The sequence below is a fragment of the Miniopterus natalensis genome, chromosome X (genome assembly GCF_054644295.1).
Source record: "Miniopterus natalensis isolate mMinNat1 chromosome X, mMinNat1.hap1, whole genome shotgun sequence".
Taxonomy (NCBI): domain Eukaryota; kingdom Metazoa; phylum Chordata; class Mammalia; order Chiroptera; family Miniopteridae; genus Miniopterus; species Miniopterus natalensis.
The window spans coordinates 42,177,162-42,200,351 of NC_142103.1; the positions used below are offsets into that span (position 1 = coordinate 42,177,162).

The 23,190-nt window shown below is 33.0% G+C and overlaps 1 protein-coding gene and 1 non-coding gene across 2 annotated transcripts in view; one reads left to right on the forward strand and one right to left on the reverse strand.

Annotated features, from left to right (window-relative positions):
• DACH2 (dachshund family transcription factor 2) overlaps window positions 1-23,190 on the reverse strand; it is a 665,744-nt gene that overhangs the window by 241,871 nt on the left and 400,683 nt on the right. The gene's annotated exons all lie outside the window — the stretch shown is intronic.
• LOC148090463 (U6 spliceosomal RNA) lies at window positions 4,431-4,537 on the forward strand. The gene has a single exon (XR_015713822.1). It is a non-coding gene; the product is annotated as a U6 spliceosomal RNA (small nuclear RNA).

The window sequence follows — 23,190 nt, forward strand, 5'->3', positions numbered from 1 at the left end:
ATAGATTTGGAAAGGCAGAGACTTCATGTTACTAGGAAAGCATTCACTTTTTGCACTTTCTGATATTTGAGCATTTACTTCTGTAACCTTAGCATCTTCTATTCTTATTGACTTAATTTCATGATTAGCTCAATGTTTGACCAATTACTAATGTACATCCTTGATGTAATCTAAACTCACTTCCTAACTTAAAACCAACATAACAATGTGAAAGTGCCAAACATATCATAATTTCATATGTGTGCATTTCCACATGTATATGTGTGTGATTTACTATTATTATTTTTAGTAAGTATACAAGCTTTAACTTCAGACTTAGAATGATGGGAAAAGCTCTTCAGAGGTATAAGAAATGTAATGAATAGCTACTTACTCCTCCATTTTATAAATGAAAAACTGAGTCTCAGAGAAGACAAGTGAGAAGCTTACTATAACATAGCCAGTAAATGGTAAGACTACTACCATCTACTAAATGGTGAAAACTCATATCTCCTGACTTTTACCCTGAGTACTTTGTCCACTAATTCCCACCTTCTTAATCTTAATTTTTAAAAATTATCTAAAATGGGTCTGCAAAGATACATTATAGGTCATTGACCAGAACAAGGAAGAAATTGTGTCAAATAAATTCTCAGGTCTTCAGTTTATTCGTATGAAAAATGAAGGAGTTGGATTATACAATCTTCACAGTATTTATGAAGCAATACTTGTGACTGAATTTACTTTGTCTCCTACATAGTTTTCTGCAACCAGTATGGTTTTGCATTATCTATGCATGCACTAAGGCAAAATTTTTCTTGATGCCTTTCTCACTAGTAAAGAAGTTTCAGATTTACAAACGTTATGTGACCTATAGTCCTCAAACTCAAAGTGGAGGGGGCAAAATCCGTGGTTTGTGGTTAAATTTACAGGGGGGGGAAATAGTGAATTTGGGTTCACAGTAGTGATCTGAGCAAAAATTAAGGCAATTTTATAGTTTCTTAATGATTTAGACTGTGAATATCCCTTTATATTAGTTTGAAATATTTTCTGTCAAAACTGTGAACAAGTAAATTAACTAGAGGAGATCTATGAGTAATCAAATCTTGAGGTTTGCAACTAATTAAATATGGTTTTATATTTAAAAAAATAATGTTTAATTAAATTAACGAAGTATTGCATTAATAATATCCCTTAAAAACAAAAAGCAGTTCATATCTGCCATGTTATTTCATTCTTCCAGTAAAGTACTGTGTATTGGCTTGTTTGTTATTTGCATTCAAAGCTACCTTGGGTCAAGTATGATGTACTGAAACATGAATAATGAAACATCTGGTAGTATGAAATGTTAATGCCATATACCAGTGGAAACAGTTTTGAAATTCCCTATAAATCAATTCGGAAGATACAAATCTGAAGAGAGGTCATTATTAGGTTCAGTTTTAGGAAATGGTTATACTTTGAACTCTGTTCTTTAGAAAAAACACTTGGACACTAAAAGATTCAGAATGCAACTAAGGGGAAAGCCATAAGGATATAAGAATAAAGAATGAAGAACAGACAAGCTGCTTGCAAATAGTTACAGGCAACCCACATGAAGAGCAAATATTACAGTGATTCTAAGGAATTACCATTCAAGGATAAAAGCATTTAAAATTACTCAGCTCAGCTCTATGGCTCAGAGGTAAAGGCTGACAAAACATAGCTATGGAAAATTCTCAAAACAATAGACGTTTGCTGCATTGGGCTAGACATCAGCAAAGCCATCAAATAATATAAGCATTAGAAATCTACTGTATTGGCATAGATATTGGCACACTTTGTTGAATTGCAGCTAAACATGCAGAGAGGATACACTCTATCTTTACTATAAAGTTCAGTTTGTCCTACAAAAACAACAGATTGGAGGATATACAAAAAAATGGGTGAATTTGCCATTCAGAATGGATCCAGAGACAAGAAAAATGATAATTAGTAAGGGTTGACAGGCCAAGCAGCACAGCATGTAGAGACTGCAACCAAACTAGAAACATAAGAGGAGCAAACTGCTGTCCTATAGCTTGAACCACCAAACAAAATTCCAAGTTGCTAAGCAACTGTTTATTTTCTTATAGACTCTTCTGAAAATGCATAATGGGCATTTAAAAGTTTTAAAGTCTCATAATAATCTTTTCAAATGTTCCTATTTCACCTACTGTAGGAAGATTAAAAGCAAGAGAAAAGCACCATGTTGAACTTGTCTTATAGTAACATTTTCCAAATTAAGGTCCATTTGACTACTTGTTTTACAAAATGTTGCAAGACAGTTTGTTTTCAAAGGGGGAAGGAGGTCCGGCCATTGTGATTCAGTGGTTGAGCATCGACCCATGAACCAAGAGGTCCCAGGTTCCATTCCCAGTCAGGGCACATGCTCCAGTTTTGAGCTTGATCCCCAGTAGGAGGTATGCAGGAAGCAGCCAATCAACATCTCTCTCTCATCGGAGTTTCTGTCTCTCTATTGTTCTCCCTTCCTCTCTCTCTAAAATCAATAACTGGAGGGGGGATGGGGAGGGAGGGATCAATGGGGAGAAAAAGGGACATCTGTAATATTTTGAACATTTTAAAAAAAGAAATATACCCCAAAGAGATGTAATGCATGTATTATTCTATGAAATAACCTGAAATCAATACATTTGTACCTGTTACTTGCAAAAAAAACAAACAAAAACATATTTTTAAATAAGTAAATAAATAAGGGGAAGGAAGAGTGTAAGGGAGCTCTATGGACAATTTAGGCAACATTAGGTTGAAAAAAACATACGTTAGATAGCCCTTATCATATGCCACACATTGTTGCAAGTTCTTCACATATTTACTTATTCACAAAATCCTTAAGAGTGAAGTACCATTACTATTTCCATTTGTCATATCAAGAAACTGAGTTCCAGAAACTGAATAAAGTATCTAATGTCACATAGTTAATCTTAAAGTTGGGATTTAAACCCAGGTACTTTGGCTCCAAGTTTCTGTATTGCAGATTTTTTCAAAACTTATAATATGCTTACATGTATTATGATATCTCAAAAAAGGTATAAAGTATACTACATTTTCTAACATTGTCGGGTAATGGAACTCTTTTTCATAAAATATTTATTAATTGGTCTAAATACACTAATATGTCATGAAACACAATTTGAGAAATGTTACCCTAAATAATTTTTTTAACTTGGATACAAACTTAATTTCAACTACTTAGACATTTTTTTTTTTGTATTTAAATTTAAGCTAAAAATATAGATAGGTAGATAGGTAAATAGATGGTAGATTAGATAGATGATAGATAGATGATAGATATAGATAGATAGATGGTAGATAGATGATAGATAGAGATAGATAGATGATAGATAGATAGATAGATGATAGATAGATAGATGATGATAGATAGATAGATATAGATAGATGATAGATAGATAGATAGATAGATAGATAGATAGATAGATAGATAGATGATAGATGATAGATAGATGATAGATGATAGATAGATTGATGATAGATGATAGATAGATGATAGATGATGATAGATAGATGATAGATGATAGATAGATGATAGATAGATGATAGATAGATGATAGATAGATAGATAGATAGATAGATAGATAGATGATAGATAGATAGATGATAGATAGATAGATAGATAGATGATAGATAGATAGATAGATAGATAGATATAGATAGATGATAGATAGATATAAAGAAGTCTCACAGTTTACACAAATTTAACTATGCTCTCATTGAGTAATCATCAGTTATACTTGTCTTTGTTGCTTTCCTTTTCAATTGAAAATGTCCCAGCTTTTAAAACATAATCACTGAGAAAATTACTAATTGTCTTACTGGTACCTCTCAATAAGCCATTTCTTATTTATGAAAATTTGAGATATATGAACTCTTCTAGTAGTACATAAGCCTTTTAATGAGTTATACATGTGCAAAGATAATTTCTAAGGCCTTGCAGCCCTGACCTCCTATTGGTCTATGATTCTTAAACCATCAGTGGCACATCCAGCAAATATCATTGTAAGTCTAGGATAGAGTGTACATTAGATATAGATTATGGGTGACAAAACATCTCAAATTTCTGACATTAAGAAAAGCGTAACTGCTCCAATGCCCAGTTAGCCCAGTAACATAGGAATGTAAAAACTGTAAGAATAGCTTCCTTCCATAGTTCCTCCATCCTCAAGAGCAGGATTGGTTCAAAGAAACCACCCCACCAGATAAGATACCTACCTGATAATCTATAAAATGTGGCCTTTTAGACACCTATGAAAATCAATAAGCCAGAGAAAATTTTAAAAGCTACAGTTCACCTACCAAAATAAGTTTGAATACAATTCTACCAGTGAATTAATTTTATATTTTTCTACTCTTATTCTCAAAGAGATTCTGAATACTTTAAAAAACATATTTAGGTGTTCGTTTCAGTAACACATATGCTAACATTAGAAACATATAGAGAAAATTACCAAGTACCCCGTGTAAAGATAAAATGCAAATTTGTGAAGCATTCCATATTTTTTATGGTGGTGTTACAACAATGGGAATGTACTTAGTGCCAGTGAACTGTATGCTAAAACTGGTTAAAATGGTAAATTTTATGCTATGTAAATTTTATCACAACAAAAGGAAACAAATTTGATCAAGTTAGTAATCCCCTATAATCAAAAGCTGATAACAAGAATATAAAACAAGGAAAAGCTAATTAGCTTCTGGCACACTGCCAAATTAGTGGCTTTTTTTTCTTCCACAGTTGATCAAAGAAAGTATTTAAGTTTCAGTTCAAACACATTAACCAAACTTTTGTCTGTGTATATGAGTTTTTATTTGTTTATCTTGTTGGTTCATTTGTTGCTTTCAGTTTTATGTCCCAAATACGAGTGAAATCATATGTTTCTTAACTTTTTCTGTCTGACAGTATGGTGGTTACCAGAGGGAAAGAGGTTGGGGGTAGTTAAGGGTAAAGAGGGTCAAGTATATGGTGTCAGAATATGATGTGACTTTGAGTGGTGGGCACACAATGCAGTATACAGATCATGTATCATAGGAATGTACACTTGAAACCTATATAATCTTATTAACCAATATCACCCAATAAATTTAATTTAAAAACATGTTAACCAAAATTTATATTTTGAAATGTGCTTGACTGTAACAATAAGAACACATACAACAAAATATATAGCATCTGAACTATAACTTTATAGAAAGATTCCCACAGAAAAGAGTCACATTCTTAGAAGAAAGCTGGAAAAACAAACAAACAAAAAACACCAATCTGTTAACAGAATTCACTTTTGATTTGGTATTGCTCTGCAGCAGGTATCACCAATAAATAAAAATGAGATAGAGTACGTAAACATTAACAGCATTAACAAGAGATAAAGACAGAAAAACAGCCAAGTTCAAATATATAAGAAAAAATCAAGTTTGCCTTAAGATAGCTTCTAGATTAGAAAGGAAATTGAATTTACTAAATGTATTTTTGAAGTATGTATTTTATAAAATCAAATGTTTAAGAGGATATTCTTTAAAACTTCTCACTGAGGATATTAATATAAAAAAGTGATCAATAATTTCTGTGGAATTCCATTGTCTTTACTGTTCTGCTCACTGTAGCTATAAAGACTTGTAGTCCTTCTGTGTTTGGAAAGCCACTTCTAAGAAGCATTTGTGGAAAACCAGCAATACATCTTGAAGTTAGATCAAATAAAATATATTTTGTTTAGAGGGCAAATTCAAGAGGAAAACTTCTTATCCATTTTCTGTTAGAAATAGAATAAATGGGAAATCAGTCCCAAATTAAAAATCTATTTTGGTCTAAAATTAAGGTATAGTGCTAACTTCTGTGTAGTAGCTAATGAAAATTTAAATGAATTTTGTGTTTGTTCAAAGGTATCAAACTGTCCCTAAGAGAATATTAAGCATTGATAATGAACCAGCTTCCAGAAATGTAATTGGCTTCCTGAAGATCAGTGCCACTCATAAATTTTAAGTAGCTGGTCCTCCCTTGAATATGCCATGTAAGTACCAGAGATTCAACTGTGCACTCTACACTCTTCTGGATAGTAGTTCTCAAACACTGCCGTGTTTTGTTTCCCCAGAGAGCTCCTACAATGATTCTTTGTCTTTTTCATTCAACATTCTGACATTTTGCATTCCACATATTTATATACCACTTAAAAGCCAAAAAATCTAGAAATGTTGATTGGTCAAAATTTTGCATTTTAAGATAATCTGCATATTGAAGATAATAAAAGGTGTAATATATAATATCAGGAAGGAGCTGAGAAAATTGCAAGGATAGTATTTGTCTGGTCCAAATTATAATGTAAAAATATTGCATGAGGAATCAGAGAAGGGCTAGATATTAAAACTAGATTTATTTATAGCTAGTTATATTTCTATTCAAGTTACTTTATCCCCTTTCAGAATCAATTTTCTTTTCTTTAAAATGATGTTCAAGGAAGCAATCAAGATGCCTTTCAGTAGGTGAATAAATAAATAAATCATGGTATATTCAGGCAATGGAATATTATTCAGCACTAAAAAGAAACAAGGCTCAGCGGGTGTGGCTCAGTGGTTGAGCATTGACCCATGAACCAAGAGGTCACCAGTTCAATTCCTGGTCTGGGCACATGCCCAGGTGGCAGGCTAGATCACCAGTAGGGGGCATGCAGGAGGCAGCCGATCAATATTTCTCATCAATGTTTCTATCTCTCTTTCCCTCTCCCTTCCTCTCTCTCTAAAATAAAAAAAATAAAAATAACAAAACCCCAAAACAAATAAAAATAAGGTAGTGAATCATGAAAAGACCAGAGGAACCCCTAATACATATTGCTAATTTAAAGATGTCCTTGCTTAAATATGCTACATACTGTGTGATTCCAACCACATGACATTCTGAAAAAAGCAAAACTATGGTGACTATAAAAAAATCACTGATTGTCAGGGATAGGATGGCAGGGAGACAAATAGGAAGAGCATAGCATTTTTATGGCAGTGAAAATACTCTGTGTGATATAATTACACACACAGGCGCACACACACACACACACACATATATATGTGTGTGTGTGTATATATATATATATGTAATTATACATTTGCTCAAACCCATAGAATGTACAATACCAAGAGTGAACCCTGAGGTAAACTATGGACTTTGGGTGATAATGATTTGCCAATGTAGGTTCATCCTTGCTAACAAATTTACCATTCTGCTGAGTGATATTGATAATGTAGGAGGCTGCACATGTGTGGATATAGGGGCTATATTTGAAATCTCTGTAACTTCCCCTCAATTTTATTGTTAACCTAAAACTGCTCTAAAAATACTGTCTTTAAAAGAATGAGATTCAATCTAATGTTAACTTTCAATGAGTCTACATGGAATACATTACTTCCAAGATAACAACTTATTGCCTCGTAATTCATTAATTTCATATGTTAATCATGTCTCCTTTACCTAGATTATGTATTACTCTTAAGTTTTGCATTTCTTGGTACCTGCCACAGTAGTGGGTATATGGTGGTACCCAGTGAATGACTGTAGAATAACCAAATGGATGCTGAGAAGGGATGCCACCAGGAGGAAGAAAAAGTGTTACCTCCCCAACACTAGTAATTGATCATGACTCTCTAGTAGTAGGTCTGTTTTGCCTTCTCTTCACAATCATGTTCTGCTTGAACTTCCTGCCAAAATATAACTACAAATGTGAGAAATGGGCAAAGATAGAGATGGTTCACTCAAACACTGAAAGTACCAATAGCTCTGTCTTTGTTGTCTTTGTTATGCTCTGTCTGCTGGTGCCATTCTTTATCATCAGCTAATCCTTACAGTACACATCAAGTATGTATTTTAGAAAGCAAACCAATATGTTATTGAACATAATTATGTAAAAATTTTTTCAACAGAACTTGTCTTTTCAATTTACGAAGCACATGAAATTAGCAGTATGTGTATTGATGTGAATGTATGAATTATGGTCACATCTCAGAGACTTCTATTTGTATAATATTTAAAGAAATGTGGATGCTTATTCTTTTAAATCTAAAACTTTTAAGACATTAATTCTAAACCTTCAGGAAACAAGAGATAAGGTAGAAAGCCTTAATTATGCCCACTATAATATTAATCATATTAAATTATATGTAAATGTTGTTATATGCTTTGAGATATAGATATTGATAATATATCTCTATTAACTATCAGCATGTATAATTACATAAAGCTACTTGAAACAACCAGCAACATGAACGTTCATTATAGGAGTTACGGGGAAAGTAAATAAACACTATGAGAACGTAGCTTTTATCCTTGAATCTTCAATGGACACAAGGCATCCGGCAAGATTATTTTCCAAAGCTTACATTACTTGCCTCATAAAATAGGGTGATAACTCAAAACTTCCAGCACTTTGAAATTCACCAGTCTATTGCATTTTTAATAACCAAATATAATAAAACTTTGTTGGTATTACTTCCATATTAAAACCACACTAAATTTCTAGGACCAGAAATGCCTTGCTGCCAGAGTGGCACAGCGAAGAATTCTTCTACATTATATGCAGTTTTAGTTAAAGAGTCTTTCTTCTGAGACAAATATCACTCTAAGGATGGGTAGGGTTTAGGGAATTATGAGGTATTGCCACCCAACACTAAAAAAAAATCTAATGGGCATGATTTTCTCTTAAAATTGCTTTGAAAAATTTATCTCTAGTTAAGACAGTAAGATGACATGTTTGAACTACAAGCATCAAGTATTTTATTACGGCCCAGTAGAATAGATAGGTGCAAAGGAGAATTTTGACTCTTATCCATCATTCTCATGTCATTATCTGATATATATATGTTAGTGCCTGGGTAATATAAAAATAATTCTAAATTAAATAATTAGGCCAGATTATTAAAAGAGAGATAAACACACAAACATGCACACACAATAAAAAGGGTTCCGCATAGAGCTGGGTGCTAATAGATGATTTATAAGATTGCCCATTCTGGTTTCCTGAATTCTGTTGCAGTCCTATTAACAATAAATTCCGAAAGAGATACATACCATTTTTTTTCTACTTGCAACCAGTAGCTTGAGAGTGCTAAAGAGGCACACTAACTCCAATGGATCAAGTGAAACAGATGCCACAAAGAAAATTATCTTTCCTAACCTTTTTTTCACTAAAAATTCCAAACATTTTGGTGATAATGTATGTGACCTCAAAACTGCAATAGTTAGAGATAAACAAATACAAACAGCTGGGACATAGATGAGGATGGAATGGCTCCACATAATGCTAGGAACACTACACCATCTTAATGAGGACACAAGGAAATCAATCTTTTGTGGCTTTGTGAATTTCCATGGCTATCGTTTCTGTGAATAGTATGTACAGAACCAATATAATGAGAACAGAAACAGCATCTCAGATTCTAGTTTACCAAACTATGTTCTGGTTATTCCCTTTCATTTCAACTGTTTTGTTCCTTTCCCTTTGTTATTCTGCTAGGTCTGTTCTATTGTTGGAAGGTTGTGCTTCCATAAACACTGTAGTAATTTGTACAGACAGATTGGCATAAATCATGGGCTTTCCCAATTCAAAAGTATAATTTCAAGGTGATACACACCACCATTCCTCATGTTTATGATACTGGTAATAAAACCTCTTTAACTCTGTCAAATTCAACTTCTTAACCACTTATTACTCTATTTTTTTTTTTTTAAAAGAACATAGGATCTTAGTTTAGTTTTTGGTGCTTTTAAAAAAAAATAATTGCCATGTATCTCAGGTACAATTGATGCATTTTAAAACAAATGTTTGCTCTGGCTGGTGGCATTTTAATTGGGAGCACAAGAACTTTAGAAAGTTCCATATGTAATAATCAGATTGTATATAAAGTACATTTTACTTTTTAGTTTGAATTCCTGCTACCAGTAATTTCAAATACAACAGTAATTTTCCAATGCAGATTTTAAATAGTATTACTTCAGCTCATACATTATGAATCTAAAAGAGATATCTTGACTCTATAAAATGAACTAAGGATGTCACAATCACTTTTTAAGCGGTCTAGGCTCGTTCTCAGCAAGACTACTTGAAGAACTGCCTAAGTGATCTTCCTGATCCTAATTCTGTCCCTCTCCAGTCTATTCCATTCTCTCTTATTAGGGATATTTTTATAAAAAGCAGTACTTTCACATTCCTCACTCACACATGTTTAGTGGTTCACTATAGAATAAAATCCAGAACTCTTAATCTGCTATTTACAACCTCCCACAATCCATCATATATCCATTACTCTAACCAGAATGAATACTCTGTTACCCATGCACACTCTGTCCTAGCTCATCTTCACACCTTTGAAGACTGTATTACTTTTGCATGGAATGCTTTTATCCCTGTCTTGCCAACTTCAACCTAACCAATCTTTAAAGCACAACTTAAATGCCATCAACTCCAAAAGACCTCCTTTAATTCCCACAACTGGAAATAATTCTCGTCTTTAAAATTTCCCATAATATTTTACATAGATATATTTATATGAACACATTTATCATTTTCTGCTTTTTCCTTATGTCTATAAGTAGACCTCACTTTCCCACCTAAAGTAAAGGCTATGAAGGTTTCTGTAGAGTACTATGTCTAATTCAGTTTTGTTCTCATAGCAAGATCTAAAATACTGTCTTGCAGGTAGCCAGTACTTGATAAGTGTGCGTCTAATGAATTTACAATTTTATAGAATAGAAATTTACAAATTGTGATATAAAGATTTTCAATACTTAAAATATAGTCATACATTTGGGTAAACAGTACTCACATACATATATACGTACATTGATATCAAATACCATTTTGTTTTTAATTCAACTAATAATCATACTTTGCCATGTCTCTTGTGTTTAATATATCATGAAAATTTCCCTATAATTTATTAAATAGGTAAAGGAAAAATAAAAATGTATCATCTTTCCTAGTGGTTTTAAGATATTTTTAAAACAAAGTTTTAATTAAAAAAAAAAAAATCAATGGATTAAGTCATGGAATAGTTATGACTGGTGAGGAGAAAATTACATTACAAATGAGCAGCTACTTGTTATGAAATTACAAGGCATTTTCATCAAAGGACCTAAAAGGCAGCAGACTGATCAGTTAACATGTTTCCACTGACCTAGGGGGATTAATAGCTTCTGAATAATGCTTCCTTTTGATTCTTGTCTCTGACACAAAAATGATTGTCCCATTTAACCAGTCTTCTATCACATATATCAGAGAATCCTATTTACTCACACACTACTGGAACATTAAAACACAATAAAGTGATTGTCTCTAGAAGAAAAATTTAAAGATTGAATTTTTTTTACCCCAAAAAGAGGTTGAGATAAAAAGCTGACTTTAATAGATGTTTAACTAAGGTAATACTCCTAGGGAATGGAATACTGAAGATGAAAGAAGAAACAGGTTTGGCTTTTGATCTCAGCTAAATCCATTCGGCATTGTTTAGCTTTTATATATAATACTTTAATTTTAAGTGATATTATGACTTGAAATGAATTGGCTTTCTTCTTGAGGCTTTAATAGCTCGGTATTACTTTGGCAGTTAGCAAAATTTAGCGAAGCATATTCTTACTTTGTTACCTAGTATTGCAATAGTAGTTGTAAACAGCTTTTCTTCATCTATAACTATCATATAATGTCTATGATATATTTTCAAAAAATATGAAATGGAGGTTAAAAAAATGAAAATTTTCCTATAAAATGCTCTTCAAAGAAAGTCATCATTAAAGTCACTACAAATTTTTAAATAGCAAAGGGCCTTCTTAAGTTTAAGCTACATTATTTTTGATTGTACATTTTCCATGAACTAGAGCTGTTTACTACTTTGTAGTTCAGCATTAAACAAAGTCAATGTAAGAAGAAAATAAAGAAGTATTATTGAATGAATACTTACTAGTATATTTCAAGCAACTTAGGTTAAGATAATGTTATACACATTGTCTCATTTAATTGTCAAAACTATGAAAATGCAAGGACTATTATACCAATTATACAGATGAGGAAAGTGAAAATGGAAGAGACTGATTAGCTCAGGCAAGATCACATAGTGAATAAATAATAAGGCAGAGCTTTGAACCAAACTTTAAGTTTAAATTTCTATTCTTTCCATGCTGCTTTTGAATTATTAAAATGCTAGAACAAAACAAGAGTTCTTTTAAGTTCTATTAATTAAGTGATCCTCAAAATTATAGCAATAATTTAAATAGGCTTATACATACGATATGGGTCATTGTTAGAGATGAGGGGGATGAGTTATGCTACTAAATTTATTAAGCACTTGTCTAGATAATGTGTGCCTTCTCTCAAATTAACCTTTGTCAATAATTACAGGTTATTATCACGAAAGCTTGGGGTATTATGTTATTTCTTGAATTACCTTAATAATTGTCTCAATGTGCCACTTCTCTTAGCAGGTGCAAGCTTTCTATAAGTATATACATCTTAAAATGTCTTGAAAAATTAAATCAAGAGCTTTCTAAATGACAGCTTCTCATCATCTATCAAATGACTTTATGCTGTTCACTACAAAGATCAGTGATTCTAATGAGAAGCTTGAATTTTCAAATTAATAGATTAGCAAATCTTTTTAGAAAGGAAAAAAATGGTCAAAAAGCATCATATGTAACAGACCTTTCTTAACAGATCTTAAACATTTCAACTTTATTAAAAGACAGACTCATTTTTCTTATGTCACATTAGCTTCTAAAATGGTGGATGTCAATCAAAAAGATTCAGGTCTCTCTATACTGAAAACTGACAGCTACTCAGAACTGGAGATCTCCTTCTAATCTACTTGTCTTTGAAGAGCATAGGGCAGATTACAATATACTACTTCTCTCCTTTTTTCTAATTTATGTTATGTTATGCATGTATGTATATATGTATATATGCATGTATGTATGTATGTATATATTGCTTGTCAAAAGATTGTTTAGTGCTATTTCTTCATGCCCTCTTGCATTGTTCCCACTCCTCTGTCCTCCACCCTCTCTCTTTCACAGTTCATCTAAATCACAAACAGAAAGCGAAAGTACATTGGAGAAAATAGTAAAAGAATTTTGTAACTGTTGTTTGGAAAAAATCAAATTTAAATGTCTGAGGAGAGAAGGCTCAGATTAGAATACGTTTGAGACTCAGGATTTACAATATTTTGGCATTACAGTTTCAAAGGGAAAACAGATGAATATGTTAGGGTAATATTAAAGATTTTCTTCCATATTTCTAGGTAAAAAGCTCTAGTTAGGAGAAGCATGTAAAATACAGATGACACACAATTAACAGTTAGTGGTTATCTTCTCTGATATCTTTTTCAAGAGAATAATGGTGAAAAAGTTGAGGCTGCTATTTATGTTGTACATATACATGTTTCAAAACAATCAGCCAATTCCAGTCCTGAAAGTGACAGGCAACCAGGAACAACTGACAATCTCAGCACTTACCTGTTTAAAGAGATGTCATCCTACTTCATGTTCTTTGTCTATGTACAACCTTAAAGGAAACTAAATTTTCCACTCTAAAACTTATGACCACGACGGACTAGTTAACAGTTGATTGGAATCATTTTACATTCGTTGCCAAAGAATGGAAGTGGAGGAAGGAAAATGGTACATTTCAATTACTGAAGGCCTAAATAGAATTCAACCACTTTAATTCCATGGATACTTGCAATAGGATAAGTTTGAAAAATTATCCTTCAAACAGTCGTGGCTATGCTTCCCCTAATAATCAAAGTTGATTTAAAATGCACAACTTATGAAATGGATCAGTGAGTAAAATGAAACATATTTTAATTTTGTTGAATTTTTCCTGTAAAATCTAGTTAATAAAAAGCTCAGTAGCTGTATATATCAAAGATTGACATAAGTACATTTTAGGTGGGGCAGATGAGGGGTGGAGGAAATCAATGGAGGAAAATGGGGGGACATCTGCAATACTTTCAACAATAAAGATAAATTAAAAAATATTTCTTAATATTAAAATTGTGATGAAAAACATGACTAATAAATGCCTTTTTTATCTTTCTGACCAAAAATTCTTTGGAATATTTTATATTTCAGCTGCAAAACCTTAACAAATGGAACACGATTTCTCTTCATATCTACCTTCCAACTGCATTATAATTTCTTTGTTTATAATGAGTTGGTATTTTAAGTATTTAATGTATGCTTACATTAGCAGACTCTATGCATTTTCATTTTAAATATTATTAAACTATCAGAATGATTATAATGCAACAATTCATGGTAGAATGACTAAGGCAAATTATTGTATAATCAGCCCAGGGACAACTGATACTGTATCTTTCTATTGTTCATACAGCAATTGACTTACACAGCTTTTAAGGAGAAAAGATGATAGGTGGGTATCATGTAGCATCTCAAAACCTAAGGACTATGGCTTATTTAATTGCAATGTCAGCCAGTAATTATGTCTTGAATAAACCTTGAGAGTTTATGGTTAACACCAAAGACAACATAGGATGATTTTCAAAATTGTTTCACTTACTCTTGCTGATTTTAGTTAAAACAAAACAAAACAGACAACAACAAAAAAACTTACACAGAATAATATTTGCTTGGGGATGCTCTTCTTGTTTTCAGGAATACTTGGTTAAATGTAGGGAAGATGAAATATTATACAGGTCAGTTACTCAAGTCTAAATGATAGATATTCAACTACAAAAGACATGAACTATTCAAAGGAAATTTCCATACAGGATTATTTTGTCTTTATGTGGTAGGGTTCCTAAAAGACCTATTCAAACAGGTATTTTAATGTTTCATCTTCTCTTCTTCTTTTACAGAAATATTTTTTAAGATCCCAGATATATCTGATTATCAAGTTTCTTTCCCAGTATTGGCAAAAACGTTTCCAGTTGAAAGAAATTAATTTTAGACTATCAAGTATATTTTCATAAAAATTTGCAAGTGATATAAATAGCTAGACTATATGGGAGAAAATATATGACAAAAGATGAGATTTTAAAAGCTAAGATTGAACCCTAGCTGGTTTTGCTCAATGTTTAGAGCATCAGCCTTTGGACTGAAGGGTCCTGAGTTCCATTCTGGTCAAGAGCATGTACCTCAGTTTCAGGCTACATCCCCAGGCCTGACCGGGGGGAGTGCAGGAAGCAACCAATCGATGTGTCTCTCTCTCATTGATGTTCCTCTCTGTCTCTCTCTCTCCTTTCCACTCTCTCTGAAAAGCAATGGGAAAAATATCATCTGGTGAGGATTTAAAAAAATAAATAAAAATTAAAAATAAAAGCTAAGATTGAGCCTAAGTCATCATGAGAGACAATTCTGTATACATTTAAAATGAACAAATAGATGTAAATAAACTAAAAAATATGACAGATAAGCCAACTCTACAGTGAAATTCCATGCAGTTTATATAAATGAGCAAGTATAAATACTTCTCCTTCCCAAATAGCCAACTCTTTGAATTTATTAAATATATATTGTTATAAGAAATCTAATGTAAAGTACAAAAATATAAAACTATTTATATAAAACTTGAAACTCAAAATATTGCTCTTTAACTCTGCATACTATCATCTACATATCTATTTGATTATATAAAAAGTAAATATTGGTTTTTGCCAGGTAGCTCAATTGGTTAGAGCTTTAGAGCTTCATCTCCATACTCCAAGGATGCAGGTTCGATCCTTGATCAGGGCACATACAACAAGCAACCAATAAATGCATAATTAAGTGGAACAACAAATAGATGTTTCTCTCTCTCTTTCCCTTCATCTCTCTCTAAAAATTAACTTAATGTATGTATAGATTCACAGTTTACATAAAACATATTCCTACATACTATAACATTTAATCATCAGAAAATTTCTACAAAGAAGTCTGATCTAGGTTTAGATAATTTCAGTAAGTATATATTGTACTATATATAAGATACATTTGTCCATTTTATATCTCTATGTTAGTAACTATAGAGAAAACAATTTAAAAAGCACAGAAAGTTTCTGAAAAATAGTGTTTCTTTCTTGTATTTTCCTATTTTATCCATGATTAACAAATTATAGTAGAATATTTTGTAATAAACTACCAAAATAATATTCATTGAGTTCACAAACTGTGTCTGACAATATGATAATTTCTTTAATGCACATTATCTTAATTTGTTCTCCTAATAATCTTAAAAAAATTTAAAGTTGTAGACTTCAGGTCAAGACAGCAGAGCAGGTAAATGTTGTGCTTGCCTTCTCCCAAAACCACATCAAAATTACAACTAAATTATAGAATAATCACCCTTGAGAACTACCTAAAACCCAGCTGAACAGAATTCTTATAACTAAAGATATAAAGAAAAAGCCTCGTAGAAGGGGAAGAGATGTGGATGACTGATCCCATACTTAAGTGAGTTGGTTAAGAACTGGGAGGGTATCTTGGCTGTGGAGGTCCACCTTGAGGAGGGAGGGGTCCCAGTCTCACACCTAGATCCCCAGCCTAGAGCACCAGTGTCAGGAAGAGGAGCCCACATAACATCTGACTGTGAATATCAGCGGGGGGTTATCTAATGATATGGAGGCCAGCTGTAGACCTAAGCATCTTCTTAAAGAGCCTGAACACACACTCACTCACTTACAAACACTGTTCTAAACTCCAGGAAAAGGAAAGCAGCTCAAAAAATGCCAGGGACATACCAAGAGCAATTGAATTGTCTAGCTTCAGATTGAAGGCTGGAGGGGCAGCTCTCCCCCTAAATAAAATGCTGGCAGGCACCACTGTTCTTCTGCTGAGCCTTCTCCACACCAAGCCTGCAGGCACAGGCAGGTCCCAAATCTGCCTGTCCATTAACCTGGTTAACACCTCTCTGGCTACACCCTGGTAATTCTCCAAGATCCAGATCCACCCAATTTACATCCAGCCTGAACTTCTTTTAGAAGCTAATCTACACAAGCTTCTTGCCTGGGCCTACACTGCACATTTTCCTGAAATCTCTCAAGAGTTTACAAACCATAAACACTGGATGCTCTCAGTGAGCCCTGTACCTCTTGCAAATGACATTAAGCCTGGCAATAGTGGGAGCTGGCCTTGGTTCACAGCATAACCATGCCCAGGCATCTCCAAGCCCACTATAGGAAACTATCAACTGCAGATCACTTTGTAGATCCTACCAGATGGCTCTGCACCAGACACAGGAAGCTGCTGAAATTGGCCTGCATTGGAGCTCCTCCAAAGAGGCCCCAGAACCAATGTACCTAGTAGCCTACGTAAGACTACACCAGAGCAACATCCACTTACTGCCACACACAAAGAGTAGACACAGCCAGCACCAGAACCCCATTAAAGTGAATCCAGCTCCATGGGGTCAACGCCTCCATAACAGCTTGTCCACTGTGGCCACACCCATTCCTCATAGCCATCAGCCTGTGGATCAGTCCCTCCCAGTGACATGCCAACTGCAATCAAGGTTCAACTACAACAGGTGACTACACATAACTCACATAAGGGACACCCATAAAGCACACAGTTCAGGTGAACAGGGATACTGTATGAGTAGGCCCCACAAGACACCTATTACACAAGGCCACTTTGCCAAGACTATGAGACATAGAAGATCTGCAATAAACAAATACAAGGAGGCAGCCAAACAAAATGAGAAGGCAGAGAAACATGTCACAAATGAAAGAACATAACAAAACTCCAGAAAAAGAACTAAACAAAACAGAGGTAGAGTTCAAAATTGAGGTTATAAGAATGCTCAATGTACTTATGGGAAGAATAGATGATCTAAGTGAGAACTTCAACAAAGAGATAGGAAACACAAAAAGAAGAGAGAAAACATAAAAAGAACCAGTCAGAAATGAGGACTACAATAACTGAAATGAAAAAAACATTAGATGGAAACAACAGCAGATTAGGTGAAGCAGAAAATCAAATCAGCAGTTTGTAAGACAAAGTATCAGAAAACAGGCAGCAGAACATCAAAAAGAAAAAAAATGAGGATAGTTTAAGGGACCTCTGGTACAACATGAAGCATACCAATATTTGCATGATAGGGGTAGCAGAAGGAGAAGAGAGAGTACAAGGGATTGAAAACTCATTTGAAGAAATAATGACTGAAAACTTCTTTAACCTGGTGAAGGAAATAGACATGCAAATCCAGGAAGCTCAGAGTCCCAAACAAGATGAACTCAAAGAGGCCCAAGCCAAGACATATCATAATTAAAATGCCAAAGGATAAAGACAAAGAGAGAATCTTAAAAGTAACGAGAGAAAAACAGTTACCTACAAGAGAGCTTTGATAAGTCTGTCAAAAGAAACTTTGCAGGCCAGATGGGATTGGCATGAAATATCCAAAATGATGAAGAGCAAAGACCTACAACCAAAATTACGCTACCCAGCAAAGCTATCATTTAGAATCAAAGGACAGATTGAGAGCTTCCCATACAAGAAAAAGCTGAAGGAGTTCATCACCACCAAACCAGTATTACAGGAAATGATAAAGGAAATTTTTTAAGAAAAAGAAGGAAAAAAATAATAAGATATCATCATAGAGAAAAAAATTCTCATTGACAAAGGAAAACATAATTAAAGCCGTGAAACTACTAAGACTAAAGCTAGTACAAAAGTTAAAAGGCAAAAAAAAGGAATATCATGTGTAATTATAACAGTAAACTAAGGGAGACACACAAGCACACACATGCAAAAAAAAAAAGGAAAAAATAATAACAAAATCATAAACGCAGAGGGAGTGAATAAATATAGTAGTGATTTTAGAATGTGTTCACACTTAAGTGATCATCAACTTAAATAGACTGCTATTACCATAACTTGATGTATATGAAGCAACTAGTCACCACAAACCAAAGATCTACAAAAGATAAAAAAGGAATCCAAACACAATACTACAGAAAGTCATCAATATATAAGAGAAGAAAGCAAGAGAATAAGAAAGGAACAGAGAAAAACTACAAAAACAATGAGAAAACCATTAATAAAATGGCAATATCTCCATACCCATCAATGACTACTTTAAATGTAAAATGATTAAATTCTCCATTCAAAAGATAAATGGATAAAGAAGGGATACATATATACACTGGGCTCTTACTCAGCCATAAAAAAGAACAAAATTTTACCATTTGCAACAACATGGATGGACGTAGAGGATATTAAGCTAAGTGAAATAAGTCAGACAAAGACTAATACCCTGTGGTTTCATTTATATGTGGAATCATGGAATACTATGCAGCTGTAAAGAAGAAGGATCTCTTACCCTTTGGGACAGTGTGGATAGACCTAGAGAATATTATGCTAAGCAAAATAAGCCAGTCAGAGAGAGACAAATATCACATGATCTCACTCATACGTGGAATCTAATGAACAAAATAAACTGATGAACAAAATAGATCCAGAGACTTGGAAGCATAGAACAGACTGAGGAATCTCAGAGGGAAGGTCGGGGTGGGTGAGTGGTTGTGTGGGTAGGAAGAGATTAACCAAAGAATTTATATGTATGTATATGTATATATGTGTGTGTGTGTGTGTGTGTGTGTGTATGTGTGTGTGTGTATATGCCATAGACACATACAATAGTGTGATGATGGCCTGGGGTGAAGAATGGGTGCAGGGTTGAAGAGGTCAATTGGGGAAAACGGAGACATCTGTAATATTTCAACAATAAAGATAAATTTAAAAAATAAATAAACAAACAAAACAGAAAGAAACTCATAGATACAAAGAACAAACTGGTGGTTGCCAGATACGAGGGGGCTTGGAGGCTGAAAGAAAAAGGGATTATGAAGTACAAATTTGCCGTTACAAAATAGTCACAGGGATGTAAAGTACAGCATAGGGAATACAGTCAATAATATTATAACAACTATGTATGGTGTCAGGGGGTACTATACTTATCGGGGGATCTCTTCATAAGTTAAATAAATGTCTAATCACTATGTTGTACATCTGAAACTAATATAATATTGAATGCCAACTGTAATTTCTTATTCAATTTTAAAAAGGAATTGAAAATGGTTATCCCATTTTGCAGATAAGGAAAGTGAAACAAAGGGAAGTTAAGATCTTGGCCCATTCACATAACCAAATGACTGTGGAACCTGAATTCAATACAAGCTTTTCATTATAAGTTAATATTTTAATACAACAGGCTACTCCAGGATGCATTGTTTGAAAATGGATTCTTTAAATCTAAAAAGTCTTTATTCCATTGAGAAATCATGATTTTTATGATGTTTTTATCTGAGATATTTTTGATGTTAGAAAAATACTTCTAATCATACTTCACTAGTTTATGTGTGCTTAACATGTACCATATGAGGCTTTATATAAATGTTTACTAATATTTGTAGAAAATATACTATTATCAATTTTTGTAGAAAACAAACTTACTATAATAAAACTTTAGGCGGTTAAATTGTGATGTCCTGCTATAAAGTCAATGTGCCATGGAGGAAAAATTATAGCCTCTGACCAAAGGAAGATTTGCATTCAAATACTGCTTTAGTTACTACCTGGATATATGACCTTATAGAAATTCTCAGTATTCTCACTTACAAGATAAATAAAATAAAACTTCCTTTACAACTTGTGAATTTGCTGTGAAGATTAATATTGATTATGAGAATAAAACATCTGCATATACTGGGAAGTCAAAAAATATCACAGATTATAATTATTATTAGACTATAAAATATGAAGTCCAGTTTCTACCACCATACCATAGTGATCTGGAGACATATAAATCTAGTTTCAAATTTCAGCTCTAACACTTTACTTTGGCCAATTCACATTACCCATCAGAACTCCAGTTTCCTCACATGTAAATAGGAGCAACAACATCCATTCACATATAAATGAGATCACATGTTATTTGTATTTCCCTGTCTGAATTATTTCACTTAGCATAATACTCTCCATATCCATCCATGTCACAAATGGTAAGATTTCATTCATTTTTGTTGCAGCATAATATTCCATTAGACATATATATATATATATATATATATATATATATATATATATATACATAAGTACATATGTTGGAATATTTGTACATTTTTTTCTTTGTTCATTTGTCTATGGATGGGCACTTAGGTTGCTGCCATATCTTGTCTATTATTAGTAATGATGCAATAAACATAGGGGTGCATATATCTTTTTCAATTAGTGTTTTTGTTTTCTTCAAATACCAGAAGCAGAAAGGCTAGATCATGTGACAATGCTTTTTTAAATTTTTTGAGGAATCTCCATTCTGTTTTCCATAGTGGCCACACTGATTTACAGTTCCATCAACAGTATATGAGGGTTCCCTTTTCTCTACATCCTTGCCAGCATCGAATATTTGTTGATTTCTTTTATTTTTTAAATGTCTTTATTGATTTCAGAGAGAGGAAGAGAGAGGGAGAGAGATAGAAACATCAATGATGAGAGTCATCATTGATCGGCTGCTTCCTGCAAGTCAACAAACTAAAAAGTTTGTTGTAGTCACCAACTGGGGATCAAGCCTGCAACCCTGGCATGTGTCCTGACCGGGAATCGAACCAAAATCTCCTGAGCACTAGGTCGATGCTCACATGCTGAGGCACACCCGGCCAGGCTATTTGTTGATTTATTGGTGATAGCAATGCTAATAGGTGTGAGGTGATATATCATTGTGGATTTAATTTACACTTCCCTGGTGATTAGTGATGTTGAACATCTTTTCATACATATCTTGGCATCTGTATGTCCTTATGGGAGAAATGTATATTCATGTGCTCTGCCCATTTTTAATTGGATTTGGGGATGGTGATGTTAAGTTGTATGAGTTCTTTGTATATTTTGGATACTAACCCTTTATCAGATGTATCATTTGTGAATATCTTCCCCCTTTCAATGTGTTGTCTGTTCATTTTGTTGATGATTTCCTTTGCTGTGCAAAATCTTTTTAGTTTGTTGTAGTCCCATTTATTTATCCATTTATTTATTTATTTTTCTTTTGATTCCCTTGCTTGAGCAATAAAAGATATTACTAAGAACAATGTCAAAGAGTTTACTGACTATGTTTTCTTCTAAAAGTTTTATGGTTTCAGGTCTAACATTTAAGTCTTTAATCCATTTTGAGTTTATTTTTGTATATGTCATAAGAAAGTGATTCAATTTTATTTTTTGCATGTATCTGTCCAATTTTGTCAACACCATTTCAAGAAAATACTTTACCCCATTGCATATTCTTGTCCCTTTGTCATATAATATTTAACCATATAAGCAAGGATTTATTTCTGGACTCTCGATTCTAATCTTTTGATCTCTATATCAGTTTTTATGTGATGACCACATTGGTTAGATTAACGTAGCTTTGTAGCATATTTTGATATCTGGGAGCATAATACCTAGAACTTTCTTCTTTCTCAAGATTTCAGAGTCTTTTGTGTTCTCATATACATTTGAAGATTAGTTTTTATAATTCTGAGAATGCTATTTGTATTTTAAGAAAGATTGCATTTGATCTGTATATTACTTTAGTTAATAAGGATATTTCAACAATATCAATCCTTCCACGCCATGAGCAACATATATCCTTCCATTTATTTGTATCTTGTTCAATTTCTTTATTCACAGTCTTATAGTTTTCTGAGTTAAGGTCTTTCACCTCTTTGGTTACATTTGTTTCTAAATATTTTATACTTTCTGATGCAATTATAAATGGGATCATTTTCTTAATTTCTTCTTCTGGTAATTCTTTTTTGATATATAGAAACACAACAGATTTCTGGATATTTATTCTTTAATCTGTAACTTTTCTGAAGTCATTTATTAGTTCTAATAGTTTTTTTGGTGAAGTCTTTAAGGTTTTCTATATATTGTATCACATTATTTGCAATTAATGAGAATTTTACTTCTTCCTTTCAAATTTGGATGTCTTTTATTTCTTTGTCTTGTCTGTGGCTAGGACGTCCAACACTATGTTAAATAGAAGTGATGATTATAGGGATTGTTGTTTAGTTCCTGATCTTAGATGAGAGGCTTTCTGCTTTCACTATTGAGTATAATATTAGCTGTGTGTTTGTCAAATATTGCCTTTATTATGTTGAAATATATTTCTTCTTTACCCATATTGTTGAGAGTTTTTATCATAAAAGGATGTTGAATTTTGT